Consider the following 20,963-nt stretch of genomic DNA (forward strand, 5'->3'; position numbering starts at 1 on the left):
GTAATTAATAGCTGACACCACATCTCCTGGGTCTTGCCCCTTTAGGCATGCCGACATTCATAAACCTTCCTGTTTCTGTTTGCTCAATGTTTGTTTTAAATTTGATAATGTCAAAATTAAAGGTCATAAATTATATACATGTTTTAGAATATTTGTAAATAAATATACAACAAAAAAGGTAAGGGCTCAAAAGAAAAAAAATATTAAAAAAAGAACAAAAATACTTTAAAAAAATAAAACAATAACAAAGAAAAAATATTAAAAAGAAAAAGATAAAAAGATAAAAACTGACTGAGTTGATCAGAATTAATTAAAAATATAGACTGTATTTCCGTACCTTTGTAAATGAAATGGCAAGTCATCTGTAGTTGGTAGAGATAGGTGGCCTATTCATTGCTGAGACTGTCTTCTTTCCCAGGTTCCTGTTAAAATAGAAATCACTGGTCATTATTTATTCATATCCCTACCTCAGCTCTCGAAAGGATCCAAGGTGGCTATAGGGATACATACAATATAATCAGTTAAAATTAAAATAAACGAAGGAATGTGTATGAGGGAAAAATAAAGGTGGGAAACAAGATGATGACAGCAATATGGGCTATGCAGAGAACACAAGCCATGTGACCTGGCAATGTTGCTGAATAAACTACACAGTCTCCAGCTTGACTCTCAGATTCCCAGTTGCCACACAAAGGAAGACATGATCAGTTATCAGCTGCCCAGTGTTGAAGAGATAAAAGCAAAACAGTCGTTCAAACAAACCACAGGTATCTGGGGATTGAGGCTAGAGTGGACATTTCTCATAGAGGGGACTCTACATGATGTGTGGACAATTTTCAATATTGTCCCTATGAAAAATCAACTGTGATTTTCATAAGGGTTGTTTAGATGACAGAATTTCAAAGAAGAGTTCAACAAATTTCTTTTGCTACAATTATGTTTTATACCGAAGAGATACTTGCTTGTTATGATCAATTTTAAAAGTGCAGAGGTATAAAGTAAAAATGAATCAGGTCCCAGCCTTTTCTCCCCCCTGAGAAAAGCAATGTTAAGTTTGTTGTACAGCCTTTCAAAATATTTCCTTTGCTTGTTATACACACACACACACACACACACACACACACACACACACACACTTCTGCCACTTGCTCTTACCAGTATATTTTAGATATTTTTTCAAATCTCTACATCTATCTCATTTAAAAATAAGTGCATAACATTCCACAAGATAGACATACCATCATTTAACCAACCACTCCCTGTGAATGAACATTTGGACTATTTCCAGGTTTGGCTACTATATATAATCAGCAGGAATAAACATCCTTATTCAAACATCCTTAATGTTCTAGTACCTTTATTTCTATGGGAAAGACTCCTAGAAGTGGAATTGTGGGGGCCAAATTTGATAAGCACATTAACTATTTGAGTGACTATTGTTACATTTCTTTCCGTAAAAAGGTTGAAGCAATCAGTCCAATGGTGCATGAAGAGAATCTGCTTATTGACATACTAATTCCCATTGGATGTTCACCATCTTTAAAACTGTTTGCCAAACTTATGGGCAAATAAGGGCATTGCAGTTGTTTCAATCCATGTTCTCTCACTTATAATGAGGCTGATCCTTTTTACAGGCTTATTGGTGATTTACATTTCCAGTTCATGCCCTTTGCCTATTTGTATCCTGGGATGTTTATCATTTTTCTTTTTTAATCAATTTGTAAGATCTCTTAGTATATTAAACATTAACTGTGATATGGGTTGCAAACTATTGTTCTTTTGGCTTTGTTTATGGTGTTTTGTTATTCAGACATTTTTAATTTTTACACAGTGAAATCTACCAATTTCTCCTTTATTGATTATGGAAGAGAGTTCTCCCTAACCTGATGTTACACCTGTATTCTCCCATATTTTGTTCTAACACCTTGACAGTTTCGTTTTTAACATTAGATCTTTACTCCAAATGGAATCTAATCCAAATGGAATCTTCCCCCAAATGGATAGCTAATTACCCTAACATCATTTACTTTATAATCTTACTTTATAATCTATCTATTCCTTACTAGAAAGCCATGCACCTTTAGAATACAATAGGTTTTCCCATATACCTCAATCTATTTATGGACTGTACTCTGTTCTAAAGACTTACTTGTGGATTCCTGAGATAAAATCATATTGTTTTAAATGCAATAACATGACCATATGCTTTAATATCTGCTGGTGCAAGTTCCCCATACAGACTATTTTTCTTTCAAATTTGGCAATTTTCTTGCATTTTTTTAATATGGACTTTAACATCAATGGATTGATCTGACAACACCTTCACCCTGTAAGTTGGGATTCTGACTAGAATTATATTAAATTTATATACTGATTTGGGAAGGATTATTATCTTGGAATTTTAACTTTTCTTATTCAAAAAGATGGTATAGTTCTTTGCTTCAAATATCATTTTACGTATTTTACTACAATCTTTTTTTTTTTTTGTATTTGTCTTATGTCTTACCAAACTCACTCCTAGATATGTCCTTGATCACTCTTTTAAATAGGGATTTTTCTATTTGCATTTGTAACCCATATGAAGAAAAACGATTAGGTTTTATCTATTATCTTTTTTTCACCCAGTCATTTCACCAAATCCTCTCCTAGAATTCTAAAAGATTTTAGACAGTCTCAGTCACATCACCTGCAATGTTTATACAACTTATTTCAATTTCTTATTGCATTTACTGAACTTCTATAACAATGCTGAGTCATAGCAGTTGAGTAATGGTAGTAGTGCCAGACATTAATAACATAATCCTTCAGTAGTCACCATCTACCATGATGTTTTTGTTGGTTTGGTAACATGGTAGGTTCTTTCTGCTATTCCTAATTTACTATTAGTTTTTATTAGGAATGTCTACTGAATTACAATGAATGTATTTTTAGCATCAGTTGGTGAAATCACACAATTGTTCTCCTTTATTCTGCTGTACCAATTCATGATGTTGAGAGATTTCAAAATGCAAAATCATCCTTGCATTTCTAGAATAAACCTTAACTTTGATTTGATTTGCTAATCTTTTTAAAAGAATATTTTCATGAGTGATATTGGATAATTGTTGTGGTCCCATCTTTTTCAGGTTTTGGTATTAAGGAATTGATGTTTTTCATAAAATTGGAAGGCTTTCTCTCTTTATATGCACTCAGAAAAAAACTGAGTTTCTATATTTATCTCGAGATTGATAACCTCTCGATCAAATTTTGGTAATTTATAATTTGTTAGAAAACCATCAATTTCTTTTAGATTTTTAAGTTTGTTGCCATAAAGTTGCACATAATATTTTCTTACTGATTTATTTTAATCCTTTTGGGATCTGGGTAGTGTCTTTTTTCTTATTCCTAATGTTGTGTGTGTATATGTACTCTTAATATTATGTATACATTTTCATTAGTCAGATTTTCCCTTTTTACTTGTTTTGTGGCTATTTCCATTGTTTTTAGCTTTTACTGTTACTAATACCTTCATTCTTTTGGCTTTTAAAAAAAATTCTTAGATGCAACACTTAGTTTACTTTTCATTCTTTTTTAAAAAAATAGCACCGAAAGCATTTAGGCTGTTAAGTATTCCCATATACATTAACAATTTCCCCATAAATTTTGATGTGAAGTGTTCTACTTAATTAATTTCCAGATAATTTGTCATTTTGTATTTGATTTTCAACTTGATCCAAGAATCATCTATAAGAGGGTTTCTTAATTTCAAGCATTTACATCTTACTTGTTATTCTTTCATCACCAATTTCTTGTTTTATTGCATTGGGATCAAAAACAGATGAGTAAAATATCCTCCCCACCCCCCACCTCAAATTCACTAAGTTTTTCCCTATGGCCATAGAAATGGATTTTTTAAATAAATGTTCCATAGACACAAAAGAAAAATGCACATTCTCTGTTCATAGGGTACAAATGCCCTATATAATTACTAACCTGTATTATTGTCTACTTTGTCAAATTATGAAAGAAATATCAAAATTCCCTAATATGATTACAGTTTTATCACATTCTCCTATATTTCTACTGTTTTTTTTTTTTGTTTGTTTTAAACATTCCATAACTATGTTGGTTAGTGAATAAAGGAGATGCCTGTAATATTGCTCTCATGAGCTGTACTCTTTATACCTTAAAAATATATATTTTTCTCATTTAATAATCTTGATCTTAGATTCCATATTAGTTGATGCTAATATTCCCACTTCTGCTTCCCTTTTGTTTGCATTTGCTTGGCATATCCCTGTCCATTTTATCTTCAGCTTTTTTAGGCTGTCATTTTGTTTTACCAATGTTTCTTATAAACAGCTTAAAACTGAATTTTTATTTTGTTTTTGCCAATCTAAGAGTCCTTATCATTTCAAACAGGATATCGAAAAATTCACATCTATTGTGATAAGATCACACTTGCTCCGTTTCCACCATGTGTATTCACTATTAATTACATTGGTTGCTACCGAATTCATTTTTACTCATTCCTTCTTTGCTGGACTAATCATGTTTATAATTCCATTTTTTTCTTCCTCGTAATTTAATATTTTTATTCCATTTATATTTTGCTCATAGTCATCTTTCTATTTTTAAATCATATAAAAAAACCTGTATTTTTCTATTAAAAAAACAAAACGACTATATGTTCTCCCACTCCCCTGACACTCTTCTCTTGGCCTGTGGTGGTAGACATGGAGATGAGCCACCCAGATCTCCCCAGGAGGAGGGGGGATTGCCCACCACTGGGCGTGTGGTCAGCAGATGCCTCTGGCCATCAGCTCCTTCAGGGTCTGTTTCTCCTGGGAGTCACCACACCCCAGGTCACGGCCTTCCTGGGCAGCCACATGCTGTGACTCAAGAGCAGGCGGCATTCTCTTCCCAAAGTTCCCCGCTGATAGACATGGTCCAGGGCTGGGCAGGTTCTGCCTGGGAGTCTGATGTCAGCTTCTTCTGTCCTCCTTTCACAAGTTGTATTAGTTTCCTAGGGTTTCCCTAACAAAGTACCAGAGACTGGGTGGCTTAAAATAACAGAAATTTATTTTCTCACAGTTCTGGAGGCTAGAAGTTCAAAATCAAGGTATCGGCAGGGCCATGTTCCCTTTGAGACTTTGGAAAGGATCCACCTTGCCTCCTTCTGGCTGGTGGCAGCCAGGGATCCCCAGTGTTCTTCGATTGCAGCTGTGTCATTCCAATCTCTGCCTCTGTCGCCACACAGTCTTCTCTCCATGTGTCTTCACATAGCTTTTCCTCTTCTTACAAGGACACCAGTCATACTGGATTAGGGCCCACCCTCATGACCTCATCTTAACTTGATTATAGCTGCAAAGACTCTATTTCCGAATAAGGTCACATGCACAGGCACTGGGGGTTAGGATTTCAACATATCTTTTTTGGGAAACACAATTCAACCCATAACACAGGTGTTAATTCCTAATAAACAACTTGCACCCAAAACTCTGTCCCAGCACCTGCTCCCAGAACACCAAACCCATGACATCTCTTTTCTCTTCCTCATCCACAAGTGGAGATAGCTGGAATATTTTTATTCTTTCATTGCCTGCTCCACTCCAAACTACTAAATATCTCCTCATAGTCACTATGTCTCTTCTGTGTCTCTTCAAAAAATCTTACTTAAGAATTTATAGTTCATAGTGACATTGTCATCATTCATAGACTTGACCATAAGTTATTCAAGGTTTATTGCTAATACCTATTTCTTTGGCTTTTCATCTTCCCCTGTCCTGACACCTGTGTTCTGTTTTAATTCTCATTTGGTTAGAACACTTCTCAAGTAGTTCCCTTAGAAGACGCACGTGGATGGTCCACTGAGTCACTCCATGTCCAGAAATGTCTTTCTTTTGTCTTTACAGACCTCTTGACCAGTGCAGGATTCTTGGCTCACAGTCCTTTTCTCTCATTTCTCTATAAATATCATATTGCTGTCTTCTTGCTTCCTGATTTATAGATGCTTGTCTGATGCTTGTCTGATTCTCCTGTACTGGTTTTCTCTGAAACTTGTGAGAGTTTCCTCTTTTAACACACAGTTTAAAAATTCCATAATTATAGATGTGCCTTTTTTCATTCATCCTCCCCAGGAAAGGGAAACTGACAAGAAGCTAATACACGAGGATCCAAATAAACCGGTAGCTACTTGATGACCTGACAAAGCATGAATAAAATGTAGGCTATCACAAAGAGGAATGAAAAGACTTCATGTCCTGCAGGCAGTGCTCCATGAATATTATTTCTCATAACCAACCTTTTGATAAGAATTAGACAGTGAGGCACGCAAAGTTATAGTCTCTGGCAAGAGCCTGGAATGCAGAAATCCCAATCACCATGTAAGGGCATACTCACAAGGCTCAGGTCTCCTTGGGAAATGTGTTGATATGTAATCTGACATGAGACTCCCAGTTAGAACTTTTTAAAAAAATTACTCCTGACGTTAAACAGAGCCAACTTATGGTTTCATATGGTGGATTGTTGAGATACCAGCTCAGCTAACAATAATACATGGCAGCCAATGAATTTTTTTTTTTTTTACTATTTGATTGCTTATCTATCCTTTCTGGTATTCAGTATCTGGATTCTGTTACCTCAAGAAATAAATAAGTTATACTGTTACACAGCTTTCTACATTTCTGTGCTTTCACTCAATTTGAGAGAAGGAAAGATACTATCATTTATTGAACAACTATGATGTGTAAAATACTGTCTCATATGTGATTTCATTTAATCTTGCAAATAAATCCCACGGCACTCCCCAATTTAGCATGTGCTGCTTTGACTGTCCTATGGAACCCATAGGATAAAGACATTTTTTATTTTGCTAAGGTGGGCTATCTCCCTGTGAGGCTGGTTTGTAGAAGTGAAGCTCTTAGTTGGTGAATGAACGTAGTGACTCCCCACCCCCACCCCAAGCACCTCCAGCTCAGCCTGGCTTTGCTGTTCTATATACCAGTGCTGGGCATCAGAACCACCTGGAGAGCCTTCTGAAAATTCAGACTCTGGGGCCACACACCAAAACAAGTCAATCCCTACCTCTGTGTGGTGGGTCTGGAGAATCAGTATTTTCAGCATACTTCACAGGCTTGGGATCACCTAAGCTACTCTGACTAGTGAAAGCAGTAAAGACATTTTATCACTTTGAGAGAACTGACAGGGTCTAGTACAGAAAACAGAAACCACTCTGGGTATGTTAAAGACAGAGAATTTAATACAAGGAATTGATTATAAAAGTGATGGGTGGGCTGAAAAGCTAAGCAAGAGATGGTGATAAAACACAGATTAACATCAACAGGAAGCCACTATTGTTTTTAGAGCTAGAAATGTAACAAGAGGAGGGAGTAGTAACAGACCTCAAAAGCCAGAGGTACCTGCTGGGGTGAGAATACCATGGTGAAGATTGCCTGGCAGAAGTTGGAACCACAGAAGGAGGGGTATGTTTCGAGGCATGAGGAAGACAGTCGCCGATGGAGATATCACCCAAGACAGTGAGAGGGCAGAATGCCCTGGCTTCTCCCTTCCACCCGCCAACTCTTGTCTGTGGCTCCCAGGGGCCAACTCGCTGAAAACCATCTGACTCCTGGGGGAGCCTAAGAACTGGGGAAGAGTGAGGAATGGTTCTGAGGAGAAAGAGGCCATGATAGGACATAAAACAAACAAACAAAAATTGTAATGAAGGTGGGAAAGTGGATATGGGGTGATGATATGCCTGAGAAACAATGGAAATGTGGGTCAGGAGATAGGCTAGGCACTGGCACAAACGTTTCTCTCTCTCTCTCTCTCTCTCTATATATATATATATTTCCCTGGGAATTTGCTAAGAGCTTAAACAGATCACTACCAAGCAGTTAAGAGTCTACTGCAGCCTCTTCATTAGGTCTAGGAGAGAAACCACTGCCACTTGGGACAATTTGCCTGGGGTCAAGTCAAGAGGTGGAAGGGCTGAGATTTTATAAAAAGTTGTCTGACTTCAAATCTAATGCTCTTTTCACCATACCACACTCTTTCTCCTACTTATTTGACAAAATAATTAGAAAACTGTCTAATCAATATTGCACTGTAGTTTTCAATTTGTAAATGCAATCAAAAGGTTAGCCAACAATATTGATTTACATAATTATTTCTTGTAAAACTTGTTTTACATTAGTGAATCTCAACCTAGAGGGCATTTCTTAATTTACAAGGTGGTAGGAGAGCTTTTGAAAACTATAGTTACTGCAAATTTTACATATATTACACCTGGGGGCCACATTTGAGTTACTCAAGCCACAGTGCTTTCAACCTCGAATTCCCCAGCTAGGGCCATACAACTCAGTATTTTTAATTTGCCACGGACGAGTTTGCTCCTCATGCAAGGCCAAATGAGAGGAAAAATGGCTAATTACTGATTATCCAACTAAGTAGGCCAACCTGTAAATACAAGAGGTGAGGAACATTAGCCACGAGTCCTTACTGGTCTTCCCATAAAAGCAAATACTTCATTAAACACCAACAAAGCAAAGCAACAAGGACTAATTAGAAGAACACTGGACTAGGTCTCTGAAGGTTTGAGTTTTATGTCCACCTCTGCTACCACCCACTTCTCTTCTACCATGAATTGTGCTGACTTCATTTGATAGTGCTTCTGGTTTGATGCCATTGCCAAGTTTCTTAGGTAGAGTCTCACCTCAAATCCTCTTTGGAATGAGGAGGGGATGCATTAATTATCTGATCATTATGAGTGCAACCTGTCCTATGAGAATTGAGCTTCTACAGGATAGCCATATTCAAATGTTTTCATTCCATTCAGGCTGTGTATGTTAACATTTCCTAACCTGTTTCCCAAAATGGAAAGCAATTACAAGATAATTTGGGCCTTGGTCATAGCTGCATATTAATGCTAATCATTTTTGTTTTAATTATGCTCTTTGAGTTCATTTTCATTATCTGACAGCAAATAAACTCACTCTTTCATTCATTCAATAAACTTTTATGGAGCATTACATGTCAGGCAGTGAGCTTGGCCCTGGGGCTGTAAATGACAAAGACAGGTCCTAATCTTAAAAGAAATCAAATCAACAGGAGAATAGCTACAATACAACGTGACATGGGCACGTACTTTACTCTGGGTTTTTGGAGGAGAAACTGCATGAGTCAGCCTGTGGAGACCACAGAAAGCTTTACGTATTTAGAACACTGAAAGTGGACTCAGAAGCTTGCTGGGGATACAAGGGTGAGAGGCAGAGAGTTGGAAAGAAGCCAAGTACCACATTGGCTTGTTTAAAGACTCAACAGCATGAATAACACTTAAATTTTCATGGGTATACTCTGAGATCATTTCTTGCATTTTAAGAATTTACCCAGAAGCAGCCTGAGGTTTAGGATGTTTCTTAAAAAATTACAAACAGACTTCCTGATTGCTCCTTCTTCCTGTGATCCTAAGTCTCTGTAACATCTTTGCCTGAATAAAAACAAATGTGTGAAAATGTATATGGATTCATGAAAATCTAGAAAGCTATTCTTAGGAAAACATCATCCTTGTAAACAATTTTGCAGGAAGATAGGAGGTACTGCCGCTCTTCTTCCCGTGCGCTTAGGAGGAGGTATGGCACTCTTTTAATGTGGTTTTTGTCAACAATAACACCCCCCAAAAAGCAGGAAAAATCAAAAGTTTAAAAATGCGATGGGCTATTTTCTAAGGTTTAAATATAAGCAACAAAAATACACCAGACAAATAAATATTCTTTGACAGTTTCCAAAGTAGAAATGCCTATATTTTTCAGACCAGAAAAAATTTGTTATATTAAGAAATCATAGGCTGATTTATTTTTTAAGAATATTTGCATAAGCTCTCAAAGAAATGCAGAAAATCTGCATGTTAATTATTTGCACAATGGAGAATACATACCTATGTTCACACATTTGTTGTACACATCTGTATGCTCAGAAGCTGTAAAAATAGAACCATGGTGTCTTGTATTCAATGTAAATAAAGCTCTCCTGTTCTTACTGATGAAAATAATTTAAATGAGGTTTCATTTCATGTATCTAATATTTAAATAACCAAAGCCACTGCCAAAACCAATTCCAAATGACGGCACCTGTTCACTATGAATCCAAATGGAGACCAATCAAAACAAATTGCAGGGCTCTTATATTCTCTCATAAAACACATCCATCAGCTCTCAGAACAGCTCTCACAAAGTGAATAAACAGAATAGCTATAAATGGAGATGACAAAAGGCTCGGCATAAAATGAACCACTTGTAATTCATTTTCCCAACAAAGGTTGAGCTAAAAGAACTCATAAGCCTTTTCAAGCCAAACCTTCCCTGCAAACATTAGCAAGAAAAGTCTTCAATGAAAACACCCCGAGAGATATGTTGCTTTTAGACCAATGTAACTCACAGTGTTTCATGAAAACACCATTATTGCGTGATCGTCCCCTGCCCTGATTTTCACTTTAAATACACAAAGACATAGTATTTGTTTGCGTGCATTTGGTGGTAGTGTCAGAAAGTGGGGAGTCAGGAGAGTAAATACATATACAGTCAATGCTACTTGACCGTACGTGTACAGTCTGACCACATCTGCAAATCTGACTATGTATGTGTAGGTGAGAGTCAGGACAGTAGATACATATACAGTCAAGATATTTGGCATATGGAAAAAAATCCATGAAGATTTAACATTTTTAATTTTCTATCTCTTTCCAGTCACATCTGGGATAATCACTAAGAATCTCACACAGCTGAACTTTTTGCCTCTCTGTGATGCTTAAATTTCGTCTTCCCCAGTTTTTACTAGACATTTGATATTGAGTAGACTTCACAATACTGTATCCTAACTACATGGTAAAACTTCTCATTTTTTATTCACCAGTTTATGCTTTTTGTCCATATCTTACATCTAAGCTATTTTCCTTTTTTCTAAGAGTAATACCCCAGGAATTATTCAATTATTACAATAATTTATTATTAGCCATACACAAATAAAGCCAATTATGACAGTAGAAAAATGTTTGTTCTCAGAAATAGACAACACTATTTATTTGGCTTTGCTCCAGCAGCAGTCTATGAAGTATTTCCGGGTCTATTTCATCTTCTAGTGAGAAAGACAAAGCAACACAGATCTCCTATGTGCCCCAAATACAAAGAACAGCTGGTAGTTTACCCCCAAGAAATCCCTCTGAACCAGGTGTCTGGAGCTCTATGTCTTTGGGGAAGTCTGAAAGAACACAGAAGGGGAGTAGGAAGGACCAAAAAAGAATGCATTCGTTAGAGGGGATGGAGGATGCTGCTAAGGGCAGAAAAAAGACTAAGCAGGAAAAAAATTTAATCCAACCAAAAATTTTTGATTATAGTTCAGGCTAGTAAGCTTAACTGGCAACAAGTAATAACAGTAGTTTCAAACTAAGCACAAATATAAGTGTCTCGATAGAGGAAAAACAGAAATAAAATGACCACTTATGACATATTTCTCCACCAGAAGGGTATGCATTTACTCACACGTTTATTCCAGGACACCTTAATGCCTCAAGTGAGGTACTTTGAGGAATACAAAAATGGATAAGATGGTCCCTGTTGTCACAGCACATAAAGGAGAAGCCAAAACTCAAGCTCATGCAATAATGGGGAAAGTCTTTAACAGGATTATGAGTTAATACTTCTACTTGGCTTTGCCTCTAACAAGTATTCAATCATCACAGTCAGAAGGCTTATATGGAATGTTTTTAAAAATGCAATAAAAAATTAAAACAAATGTGTGTGTGTGTGTGTGTGTGTATACACTTCATGCATACACACACATACACACCAAGGCCAAGAGATCATAAATCAGCTATCAATCACTGAATATCAAATTTCTAAAGTGTTTGATAGGTGCTTGGCTGTATGCAGGTTTAAGACATACTGGGCAGGGAGCTGCTTTCAAGGAATCAACAATTTAACTGGAGAAACAAGCCTAAAAGGAGTTGCGAGGGGAGGGAGTGACCGAGGTCTAGAGTAAGCAGTGTTAAGGATGAATGAGATGTGAGAGCAGGAGGGAAGGGCTGTCAGAGGGAGGGAAGCAGCAGGAGTGCAGAAGGCAATGACCTTGGTGTGTCTCATAAGAGAGGAAGATTACCCTGACCTAACAGTGGGAAATGAAGTTGGAGAGAATGATTAGTTGCAAGTTAGATGGCCTGAGGAGCCAGCCACGGATATGACAAATTAGGGAACATCTGCTGAAGGCTTTTGAGTAGGAGGCCAATATTTTAAAAAATAATATTGCTTAAGAGTAGGTAGGATGAAAGGGAAAGGGAAGACCATATTTAGAGAGTGAATCTAGAAGCTGCTGCGGTGGCTGTGGGATTGAAAACCTAGAAGACCAGCATAGAGCTGGAGACTGAAAGGAAGGAGCCCCATGTGGTGTTTACAACGAAAACACTGTTGTTGGAACCTAGGCACTGACTGGGCCTGAGGAGTATGAGGGTCAGTCAGAGATGACGAGGTTTGCAGGCTTCACTAACTCTTGCAGATCATGGGAATTCTCAGAGAAGCTCTCTCCCTGCCAGTGGTAGCCTGTGCCACCTCCATCCCAGCCCGCACAATGAACCAAGGAGGGACACTGTACCCAGGCTAAATCAGCAGATTATCCACATTGAAAACTTTTTCTACAACACAGGGACTGAGTGGGTCAAGTGGTGGCCAGCGACTTGGCAGGTCAGGTAGAGCCAGGGCTAAGCGAAGTCATGAGAGAGTGAAACCAAGAACTGTGGACTTTAATTAGAGTGTGAGAAGATGCACAGGTAAGGCCCTGTGCTTCCAGACAACTTTTCAACTGTGTGATGTCTGGCTGTACTCCCTAGCTAGCAGCTGGGTTCTGGAAGGGCCCTTCTATCTGCAGACAGCCACCACTCACTTGAGCTCTTTGCAGGAAGTTCTAATCCTCAAAGCCAGACTCTCCTTGACTAAGATAGAAATATCCTCTCAATAAGCTGCCACAAGCCTAGCGGAGGTCAATGCCCCAACCTCCACCTGTCATTACCCCTCCTCCAAGCCACATGCTAATGAGACAGATGGTGACAGCTTGGTGGTCACAGAAATAGGGTCTGGAGTCCCACAATGCAGCTTCAATTTTGACTCCACCTCAAGTGGCTTAATCTCTGTGCCTCAGTCTCCTCATCTGAGAAACAGGGAACATGAGAGTATCCCCCTCATAGGGCACATGTGAGGAATGCCCGCTACGTACAGCACTACACTGTCCCTAGCACACAGACCTCACTCCATATATTTAGTGTTATTATTCTTAGCTGCTGTCACCCAGAGGAGCACTGCAAGACAGAGTGATCCTGTCACCACTCGGCTCCCAGATTCTTGTGGCTGAAGAAGAGATGCAGTCTTTCGAGGCTCTGCAATGTGTGGAGCTCAGCACTGAGCCAGCCACTCTCTCTGCCATCCTTCCCTCACTGGAAGGGAAGGGGCCCTTGTCCACGTGCTCCCTGTGCCTCACCTGCTTCCTCCTGAGTCTCAAGAGGGCTCCCACTGCCACAGATGTGGCAGGGCCTCGGGCAGTCTCTTGCTTGTGTCCATAGTGCTGGCCATCCTTGACCCTCTGTCAATCTCAAATGCCTCTCTCTGAGGACGTCCTGGACAAAGGCAGCAATTCCCTGTCTGTGCCCTCACAGCCTCAGTCAACACACTCACAGTCTGGTATAATTTGGTGCTTAGGGGACCCCAGGCTGCACTTGCTTTCAGTCCTATTAATAACAGTTATCACAGCTGATTCATATGAAGCACTCCTTTGCACCAGGCACTCTTCTAAGTACTACATGAATTAACTCATCTAATTCTCCCAGCGATGCTGAGTAACAGGCTTCTGTTAACCTCCTTGCTTGGCTGTAGAGAAAATGGAGGGCAACAGAGAAGTTAAGTAATTTGTCCAAGGTCACACGGTTAGAGCCAGGATGGGAAGGCACCAGGCCGTCCAGTTCCAAAGTGATGCTCTTAACCACACCGCCAAGACTGCCTATTTTAAGCCTTCACTGATATCCTTAAGTCCATTACCAGACAATCTCTGCATCCTGCTCCCTGCCCCATGGAGGAAGGACGGTCCCTTCGCTTCCTGCCTTTCCCACCTGTGAACCCGTGAGCATCCATACCCATCCCTTCCTCCTGTCCAGGGCGCTCTCCTCTCTAGTGCACCGCTAAGGTGAGTTCTGTGTTCCCTCGACACACAGGGGTCTGTAGCCTTCTCCCCATCACTTACTCTTTTTCCTGGGTCTACAACTGCTTTACCTCGCCCAGCTCTTCTCCCTGAGAATGAGCATGTTACCTCTTTTCTGAGACTTTCTCTGGGCTCCTGAAACCTCTTCTCCACTCTGACCCTCCCCTCTGACTGCAGCTTCGTTGTCTCGCTCTCCTTACCGACAAGGTCAAACTCCTCAAAAGACTAAGGTACATTCCCCGTCTTCGCTCCCTCCTCCCCCATTCACTTACGGAGGCCCCACCCCAAGTTCACAAGTGGCCCCCTCGTTGCTTCACTCAAGCAGGCTTGTCATTCTTTCTCTCCCTCCATGCCTCTAAAGCATTGACATTGAGAGTCCCCTGCACACAGCAGGCTCTCGAATCTTTGTTGAACTGATGAATGACCAGTCCTCCTTCACTGACAGTCCCTCTTCCCTTGGTTACTTGGTATGGCCAACATTGTCAGTTGCCTACCCCAAGTGCCTTTTCCTCATGTTCTTTACTAACCGAACCTTGGTTTTGTTTGGGGAGGCAATGTGCCCAGTTAAACAAAAAAAAAACAAGAAACTGGTATTCCCAGACATTTTGGCAATGAGGTGTTGGCAGATGTTTATGTCCAGGGCAACTAGGTAAAGAGGCAAACTCAGATGGCATGGGCATTTCTGCCACTTGTCATTTGCTCTTTGCTCTTCCTTCCATGATGACAGATGTTGAGAGAGCATGAACAAGGACACTGTATATGCCTGGCTTTTCTCCTGCCTCTCAGGACACTTTTTCTTGGTCTCTCTGGCAGGTTCCCTCTTCTTTGGCTGCCTCTGAAATACCTATGCTCCTCACAGCCTTCTGTATTTTTTTCTTGTCTCTCTCTGAATAATTCCTCAGAATGATCTCTTCCACTACCGATGGGTTCAACTGCAACCTACTTGGGATGACTCCCAAAAAACTCATGAGCCCAGATCTCTTTTCTGAGCTCGAAATTTATATTTTTAGTTGCTTTCAGGGTTCCTATAGTGTCTTGAAGGTACTATAAATTAAACATTCTCTAATTGCAGTTTATATGCTAGCCCGCTCAGAGAATGCTGCCATTAGACACCCAGATGCCCCAGCCAGAAATCAAGGGGCCATCCCAACTTCTCCTTAACACCTCACCCCCACAGCCCCATCAATCAAATTCCTTCCAATCAATCTCCTTAATCTTCTTCAACTCTGATTCTCTCTCCGCATTCCTGCCACTATCTTAATCAAGACCTCATCATTTCTTTCACAGACTATTGCCTCGACCTCCTGTGAGGAAAATGAACACAAATGGTCAGGCTCCCTCAGCTGTTCAGAATCTTGTTGAGCATGACCTAGCCTGTCTGAAGTAAACATGTTAACTGCACACATGAGCCCACATGTTCCTTGGCTATTATCTGATGTAATTGTGCATGTGCGCCCAGGTGTTCCTTGGTTATCTGACTTTAAGTATAAAGGACAAACAGCTCTGATCTACAGTGCCCCCAGGATGTCCCAGGGGTCACTAGGTCACTGCCTAGGCAGGGCCGAGCTCGTGTCCATCTGAAGTAAAGTATGTCAACCTTGCCAACAACTCCCAGGGTCTTTTCCAATTACCTGGCTCATGACTGGCATATGAGGGGTCTGTGACCCAGTCTGTACAACAGGTTTGAAGGGTCTGTGAGCCCTAGCCTGACACCTTATAATTAGTCTGCCTAGCCAGGGCACAATATTGCTAAAGGGACTTCTTATAATGCAAATCTATTTATGATACTCTTTAAAATCCGGCAATGGCTTCTCATTGCTTCAGGGCACATCTCAAAGTCTTTAGCACAGCCTTGACCTCTCATGACCTGGCCTTTTCTTTTTTAACTCTTCTCTTCTCAAAGTCCACCCCCAACACAGGTGCAGCCCTCTGGGATGTCTCGCAATTCCCAGCATGCACTGCACCCTTCTCTGCATCTTGCTTTTGGACTACTCCAATGCCCGACACGCCACTCTCCTGGGCTGAGTACTCTTTGTCCTTCAAGATGCAGCTCAGGCATTACCCTTCTCTATGAATCCACTACTCCGCCTCCCAAGGTAGGGTTCAGTGTCTCTCCTCTGAGCTCCTGGGGTGCTCTGAGCCTACATCTATTGGGACACTTACTATATGGTAATCATCAGGTTAAATTTTTCATTTCCACTGCACTATCAGCCGCGTGAAGACAATAACCTCTATTTATAAATCAGTGTCTGGCACATGGACAGACTCAAAAGTTGAAAGTTTAATGAATGTACATTTAAAAATGTTTGTTCTTAGATAAGGTACCAACATACAGAAAAGATGTCTTATTTTCAGTCCTCACACATTAAGTGGATGCTTAATATATGTTCTCTTCCTCCCTCCCTTTAGCACTGGGGAATAAATGAATGAGTGTTCAGTTTCTGCAGTGGTGAGATAAAAAGCTAAAACAGTGATCAAGTTAGTATCCCAAATACTTCCTTTATCCAATATTTCTATAATAGATATGAGTTGTATTTACAATCAGATTTTTAAAGTTGTTCCAAAAGAGAATCCATTCGAAGAAATTGAAACTTGTGTGTATCCCAAATACTTCCGCAAGACATCTTTCTTTCCTTTTTTTTTTTTTGCTGATTCAGGTTCATTTCATACAAGTTTCAATTTCTTCGAATGGATTCTCTTTTGGAACAACTTTAAAAATCTGATTGTAAATACAACTCATATCTATCATAGAAATATTGGATAAACATGGAAAACCACAAAGAAAATAGGAGCAGCCAACAGTCTCCGCATCCAGAGATGCCCACAGTTCATCTGTTGGCGTATCTTCTTCCAACCTGTTTTCTGGGATGCTCACACCCTGACTTTGCTCTCTATCTCCTGTTTCTAGACTGGTGCAAGAGGCTGAAACAGGCTAATACCCTGGGGCAGACCTACATCATCCAGGTCATCAGACTTCAGCATTAGTCACAAAACAAGACCCCATAGAGTGGCTATTCTAAATAGTGAAGTCTTTTCAACCTGAGATTGGGCTTATTTTGGAGAGCACTGTTTTTCATTTTCAAACCCTCCTCAGGTGTATCTATGGTACTGCAGTTTTGAAGCAACCTTATCCCTAATTGAAAAATTAATTCTGGATTTACTTATCTCTTTGAGACTCAGTTCGCTCTGACCAAATCCACTTCTTTCAGGTGACATATTAAATTCCCAAGAGTAACTTTGCAATCTTATTATTAAACTATGTCCATTTCTATGGTTTTGAAAGCAGGAAAAAAAATCGCAAAGCTTCAGTTTTGTAATATATTTCAAATCTCACCCACCTGGCAGGCTGCCTCAACACCCCTCACCACTGCGCTGGTGTCTCAGCACTACAACAAACATACCCTCTTGCTTCAGCATCACGAAACAGGATAAACCTATAATTCTTAAATTCAGCCCATCTGAAAGAAATCCAGGAAGGATCTAGCATTGTTGTGATTAGTAATCCAACAGGAAAAAATATGTGCCCTTTCCCTAATGTTAATACTGCTAAGCCCCCCAGGAATTCTAAGTTCTCTCATGCCCGGGCTTGTTGTTTTCCCTTGGACGGCCCTTGTATTAGTCAGGGTTCTCCAGAGAGACAGAACCAAGAAGATATGGATATAGATTTATGAGAGGGGATTCATTAGGGGAACTGGCTCATGTGATTGTGAAGGCTGAGGAGTCCCACAATAGGCCATCTGCAAACTGGATGCTGGTAGCGTGGCTCAGTCCAAGTCCCAAGGCCTCAGAACCAGGGAAGTCGATGTGATTCTTAGAGGCCAGAGTTCTGAGAGCTGGGGGTGCCACTGATATAAGTGTGGAACCCAAAAGCTGAGGAGACTCGAGTTGTGATATCCACGGACAGAAGAGCAGAGTGTATCCCAGCTCCAGTAGATAGAGCAATTCACCTTTTGCTGTTTTTTGTTCTCTCCAGGCCCCCAGTGGATTGGGTGTTCCCACCCATATTGAGGGTGGATCTTTCCCACCCAGTCTACTCAGGCTTATGAGCTAATCTCTTCTGGAAACACCCTTATGGACACGCCTCAAAAGATAGTTTTACCAGATTTCTCAGTATTCTTTAATAAGGCTGACATTTAGAATTAACCATCACAGCCTTAACTCTGGGATTTTTCAGCAGAATGTACAGGAGTATGTCCTGGCTCAAGCAAAGCACCTCACCTCCCCACCCCGCCATACAATTTCAATCCACTTTCTCAGAAGGCAGGGAGAGGAGGCTGAGAACAGAGCAATGGCTTAAAATATCCATGGGCCAATTTACCTATGTGGCAGCAGCAGGTGCCAACTCAGAGAGATCTGGGAGCACTGGGAACGGCATGGAAACCTGTGGCTTGGATCAATACTTTTCCTATCCGAGCTTTTTATATGAGGGGGAAGAAGGAGATGCAATACAGAGAGACAACTGCTTAAAATATTCTGACACTTGGAATGTTTGCAGCTTAAGTTCCTCAAGAACTTAATAAGGGAAGATTTGGAGCAGGGTACCCAAATATCCCACCCTCACATGACCGTGGGAAGCCTAAGAAACCTTTGTTTTGAATGACAAAATGCATTCCTTCTGACTTAGCAAAACCTGATCCCCCTGTAGGAAAATGAAGAAAAGACACATACTCGGCAGATTCAACCCTGCAAAGGAAAAGGCCCCTTTTCACCAGCAGGTGCAGAGCTTGGCAGCCAAATGCAGGCTGGAAATCAGCCTCCATTTGCCCTTCAGCGGGGCACCTTCATGTACTGCACAAACTGTAGAACCGTACGTAGTGGCCCTGCATCCTCTTAACATGGACTCCATCCATGAACAGTCAAGTAGGACAAGTCTTCAAGGCCAATGTCAAATCAGTATGAAGGGAGTGTTTTTTTCTATTTCTATAAAAACCCAAGGCAGTTCAAGCTCCTCCTGAATTATCCCCAGACCATAGAAACCACGGACTACTGGATTATTCCTTTATTTAACAAACATTTGTGCCTGTGTAAGCTCCGTGCTAGATGCTGGGTGAAAGGCATGGTACAAACCTCAAGGGCTAGCAGACTAAAGGAAAAGCCCATGCCTAACATTTGCAGGGCAAGGCAAGAGAACAAATGAAGGAAGGCCCACATACCATAAGCGGAGAGGTCTCTGCTCATTCACTGGCCTAAAGTGGGCACCTGCTGCCCACAAGAATCTCTGTCTCTATCAGCATCACTATTTTCAGTTCCTCAAAGGAACCTGATGTGGGACGGCCAGACTTCTGTATGTCTTCTTTGGAGAAATATCTATTTCTGTCTTTTACCCATATTAAAATCAAGTTATTTATTTTTTCTTTGCTACTGAGTTGTAGTAGTTCCTTATATATTTTAGATTTTAACCCCTTGCCAGCTATATGGCTTATAAATATTTTCTCCCTTTCCATAGGTGGCATCCTTTTCATTCTGTTGATTGTTTCCTTGCTATACAGAAGCTTTTCAGTTTGATGTTGTCCTCTTTGTCTAATTTTGCTTTTGTTGCCTGTGCTTTTGGTGTCATATCCAAGAAATCATCACCAAGAACAAAGTCATGAAGCTTTTCTCCTATGTTTTCTTCTAGGAGTTATGCAGTTTCAGGTATTATATTTAAGACTTTAATCCATTTTGAGTTGATTTTTGAGTATGGTGTAAGAGTCCAGTTTCATTCTTTTGCATGTGGACATTCCAGTTTTCCCAGCACCATTTGTTGAAGAGAATATCTTTCCCCATTGTATATTCTTGGCATCCCTGTCAAAGATCATTTGACCATATATGCATGGCCTTATTTCTGGGCTTTCTATTCCATTCATCCATATGTCTATTTTTATGCCAGTGCCATACTGTTTGGATTATTGTTGCTTTATAATCTATTTTGAAATAAGGAAGTGTGGTACTTTCAGCTTTGTTCTTCTTTCTCAAGGTTTCTATGGCTATCTAAGGTCCTTTGTGTTTCCACATGACTTTTAGAATTGTTTTTTTCCATTTCTGTAATAAATGCCATTGGGATTTTGATAGGGATTGCATTGAGGAGGACTTCATTCATTTGCACAATTGGTGTGTGCCTTAAATTGAGTCACTGATGAATAGAAAATATGTACTATGGATAAAGAGTTTCATTATTATCAATTATACCTCAGATGCTTTTTAAATTAAAGCTAACATACTGATGGGAAGTGTGGTTATTTCAAGTATAATTTTAGCTAGATCACAGACCTTTCCTCACCTTTGGACTTATATATCCAACTAACACCTCCCTTTGGAATCTTCACAAGCATATTAGATTTGCTATGTCCTAAAAAAACCCAAAAAACAAAAAACAAAACAAAACACCTTAAACACCTCTCTACTCCTGCCTCTTCTAACCTTCCCATCTCATTCAATGCCACTTCATCCCCCCTTTTTACTCAAGTCAGTTGTATTAGTCTGTTTGTGTCGCTTATAACAGAATACATGGAACTGGGTGATATAAAAGAAAATGAAATTTATTGCTTATCATTTTTACAGGCTGGGAAGTCCAAAGTCCATCTGGTGGTGGCAAAAGTGACCCAGGAGTCTCACATTGCCAGACGGTGGAAGCAGAGAGAGCAGAGAAACAGACTCTCTTCTTTTAAAGCCCTCAGAACCACACCCTTGACCACCATTTTTAATCCATTCACTACTGTGCAGTCCTACAATTCAATCACCTCTTCAAGGCTCCACCATTCAATTAGCAT

The 20,963-nt window shown here is 40.0% G+C and overlaps 1 protein-coding gene across 3 annotated transcripts in view; it reads right to left on the minus strand.

The window, feature by feature from the left end:
* PIP5K1B (phosphatidylinositol-4-phosphate 5-kinase type 1 beta) overlaps positions 1–20,963 on the minus strand; it is a 294,924-nt gene that overhangs the window by 183,810 nt on the left and 90,151 nt on the right. For 2 of the 3 annotated variants that reach the window (XM_063080588.1, XM_063080590.1), the window contains exon 2: positions 338–422. The gene's annotated coding sequence lies outside the window, so the exon portion shown is untranslated. Of the gene's footprint in view, positions 1–337; positions 423–510; positions 578–20,963 lie in introns of those variants that run through there. The other variant, XM_063080589.1, reaches the window with a different exon arrangement.

Source organism: Cynocephalus volans, chromosome 16 (genome assembly GCF_027409185.1).
Source record: "Cynocephalus volans isolate mCynVol1 chromosome 16, mCynVol1.pri, whole genome shotgun sequence".
NCBI classification, from domain to species: Eukaryota; Metazoa; Chordata; class Mammalia; order Dermoptera; family Cynocephalidae; genus Cynocephalus; species Cynocephalus volans.